At 36.1% G+C, this 4,001-nt stretch overlaps 1 pseudogene; it reads right to left on the reverse strand.

The window, feature by feature from the left end:
- Positions 1-280: 280 nt before the first annotated feature.
- LOC120279389 lies at positions 281-2,831 on the reverse strand (annotated as a pseudogene).
- Between the last annotated feature and the right edge of the window lie 1,170 nt (positions 2,832-4,001).

Below are 4,001 nucleotides of genomic sequence, written 5' to 3' on the forward strand. Positions count from 1 at the left end.
AAATCCAAACATCAAATCCTTGAAATTGTAAAATACCTTAGCATGAACTCAGTAGCATGAATAGGGAACAGAGATTAATGCAATGAATTAGGAGAAAATTAAACTAAAACAAAGCGACAGTCACTGCTAATGTGCTAAGTCTACACTACATTAGCCAATAATGTTTTTAATTTTACAATACCTTCTGATCATACTTAAAATTATGGTAGCAGTAGGCGTAAGTGATATGTGATACAAAATCTGGACAATAACTCTCGCAAAAGCAGATTATTTGCTAACCTGCTGCAGATCCATACAAGACTCAGATAGTAACAGAAGTGTAGAATTACAAAAGTGGGGTTCTAAATCAAATCTTATCGTGAAGATAAGAAGACAAAAATACACCCAAAGATCAAGAGAAAGGGCCAACAGCAATCAGAAGGGATTAATTCTACGGGTAGCAACCAACCGAATCCCTGAAAAAGACAAGTTAGTCAAACTTAGATTCAATATATGAAGTCAGTAGAGTAGAAATTGAGAGAAAAGGTTTATCTACATTTATTAAATGATGCGTACCAAATACAACAGAAAAAAGGAAGGCAGAACCAAAACCAAGGGCATCACCTATAACCTTTGTCTCCGGGGATTGCATCAGATAATAAGCCTGAAAAGAGAATGAAAAAAATTGCCATTGAGGCAAATATGACATCAAGTACAAGTTTAATAGGTAACCCGATTCTCTGACACCTCCATTTCCAAGGAGTTTGGTATAAAAGAAACCATAAATTAAAGTGAAAGACCATCACGCACCACAAAATTTGGGGATGATTTTAAGTTCATTTTATGATAAATCTTACATTTAAAATGTGAAAGGTTTTCACACATGAGAAAAAGCAAGTAACCGACTTAAGATTCATCCAAGCTCAATTAGATTTTTAATAATTACCAAAGCACATTTAAATTAAACATTTTTACTAAACTGAAAGAAAAAAACAAATGCAAAACATGTTTTAGAACTGTACCAAAAGCAAAATGTGCAAGCTAATCACGGCGATCTCAATGAACATATGAGCTTGCTAGTTTGAAGACACAATGCTGCCCAAGACCACATCATTTAATGCTCTCATATAGGGATGGCATTGGCATGCAAGGGACATAGCTCCACCACCCAGCTGGCGTCGCATATTTTTAGGAGTAAACACAACTTATGACAGTGAAACCTATCTATCAGTCCTTAAATACATGAATGGGATGAGAAAGCAGCCAAACCAATAAAGGAGTTAACTGAAGTCCATAAACAGACTCAAGCTGATCGAAATTCAGGAAAACAATACCATTCAAACAGAACAACAGATTGTGAAATGAGGGATAGAATTTTTCAAGTAACATGATCAGGTGCAGTTTTTCGCAAAGAGAAAGAATGCTAAGCCAATTCTCAATTCCTGTTCCTATGAGGACAACATCAAAATGAACAAGTTATGCAAAAGGCAGCAAACCACAAAAGATTGGCACAGTTACAAAATAAAATTTGAATAACTTCACAGATCTACAATTGCTCTTATAACTGGCTTTTACTGGAAAAACTACAGTTAAATCCATCAGTGGCCCAAAAAGAGCATAGTTAGAGTGCAAGAGATCAAACCAAGTCCATATTTAACTGAACCATCAAGAATAATATCAACCTTTTGGGACTTGCAACTCATCTGAGTGCTCAAATTGCCAATAACATGGCGGGTTCTCCTTCTTTCCATATCCAACTATCTCTGCAAAACCTTCAAGCAGGAATGCTGAAATGAATGCAATTACAAAAGATTTTAAATGGAGAAGCAAAGGAGTAACTATTGAAGATTAAGATGAGAATATCCCAAGATGATAGGTCCTGCTCAATAACTTCAGAAAGAATATAGGGATCCGAATGAAGGATTATGAAATTGTTACAAATACAAGAATGACATTTTCACAGTACAGGACTCTAACTATCCCAGATGCATTTCGAAGTAGAGTCAAGCATGATAGTCCTTATTCTTTTTTAATAAATTAAATCCAACCATAAGGGCCATGCTATTGAACATATCACTATATACCACCCTACAATTGGAGTTGGTATTTCATTTCCCTTCTAATCAGAAATTGATGGTTCAATCCGTCACTTGTTCACATTTCTCAAATATATATATCGCTTCATATCATCATTGTGTGACGAAACATCTACGGTGTCTCCACCTAAACTATACTTGAAGACAAGCACATTGGTTCTATGCAATTATCCAAAAAGTTGAAAGTGCATTCTACCATCTAGTGAGGGTTAATGAATCCTTTTTTTAAAAGCATATGTGACTCAGGACTTGTTTATTAAGTTCAGAAAACCAACAAATTCACCAAAAATTCACTGCAATTCACTTCCATAAAACACAATCTTCCATTTTTGGAATACAAGCAATTCAAACTTCTAAAAAACAATAAAGGGATGAGATTTAAAACATACAGTGCCCATCAGAGCAGCTCCAGATAAACCTCCGATCACAGACCCTTTGCTCCCAGATCTCACATCTGCAAACAATAATCCAAATGAGAACACGAAACAATAAATCAGCATCAGAATTCAAAGCAAAGTCCAAGCAACTCACAAGCAAAGACACCGCCGCCGAAGAGAAGAGCTCCATAGACGGAGGCGGTGGCGGGAGCAGGTCACTGAGTAACTGTGCGTGGCAATGGAGGGACAGGGCCTTCTTCAGCGAGCGATCGATCGATCGTGAAGCGGAGAAGCGAGGGAGGAGCTTGGATTGATGCTTGGAAGTAGGAACGAGAGGAGAGAGAGAGGATTGAAGGATGAGCAAGGAGGAGATCACCATCGCCGGCGAACGGAGGAGGAGGAGGACGACGACGATGGTGGTTGTGAGGATGACCTGCGGTATTTATAGACAACCTGAACGTTAATTAAAGCCGTTGATTGTGCTTTGAGATTCGTGATTTATGATAGTACATATCCCGAGGATTTTAGTACTGGATGGTTCTGTTCCCGCTCAGTGAAAACTAATTTATTTTTATGAATTTTAAGAGAAAAATAAAATGGGTTCACATGATTCTCAAGTCTCAACTTATGAATTGTACCTCCAAATTTTCACTTACCCCAAAAAATTTTGGTACTCGCTTCGTGTCACATGTAAAAATAAATAAATAAATAAATTATTTGTTACCTTTAAAAGAACTGTAACTTCTCTCAATTTTACCTTTTTCCTTTTTTAAAAGAACTGTAACTTTGTTCTTTGTTAAAAAGAACTATAACAAGGGTAAAAATATTTTTTATAAATCTTTTATTAGATTTGAGTTTTAATCAGTATTAATATAATACTTGTGTAAAGCTCAAATATAACCGTTAATATAATAATATAAAAGGGAGAGAATAATATTTTTCGTATGACAAATAATTTATAAACTATTAATTTTTAGTAAAAGATAGATTTTAACTGGTGTATGTGTATAAAGATCATTGGTTAAATTAACATGAGCCTTTACCATTTAAAACCAATTTTTGTTAATAAAATTTAATATTTTTATAAGTGGAAATTGCCACCCTACTAGCTTTGTCAAATTGCTAAAACAAACCATGGTTTGAATCTCAAAAACGCTTTCACTGATTCAGTGATTTTGAAACACAAATGCATAGCTTGGCGTTAAGCGGAGTGTATTTAAAATTTTATGACGAAAATGCTATGCACGGGAAGTCGTGCGCTGCCCAGTTTCGGTGGTGTGAGGAGGAAGTGGGTGGGTTTTTAAGCATTCTGAGATGCTTTGTCTTCTCGACTTCGCGACTCATTTCGACTCGCGTCTCCGACTCTTCTCTTCCAGGCACTCTTCCACTTTCCACGGGCGTCTCGAAGAAGAAGTCTACGTCAGTATTCGGCGTTTTCGATCAGCTGCGGTCTAAGGTATTCATTATGGTTTTTGTTAGCTCATTACATTACGAAGAGACATTTTTGGGTTTTGGTTTGTGATTTTTGTTTTTGTTGGAAGACATTGAA

The sequence above is a fragment of the Dioscorea cayenensis genome, chromosome 2 (assembly GCF_009730915.1).
Source record: "Dioscorea cayenensis subsp. rotundata cultivar TDr96_F1 chromosome 2, TDr96_F1_v2_PseudoChromosome.rev07_lg8_w22 25.fasta, whole genome shotgun sequence".
NCBI lineage: Eukaryota > Viridiplantae > Streptophyta > Magnoliopsida > Dioscoreales > Dioscoreaceae > Dioscorea > Dioscorea cayenensis.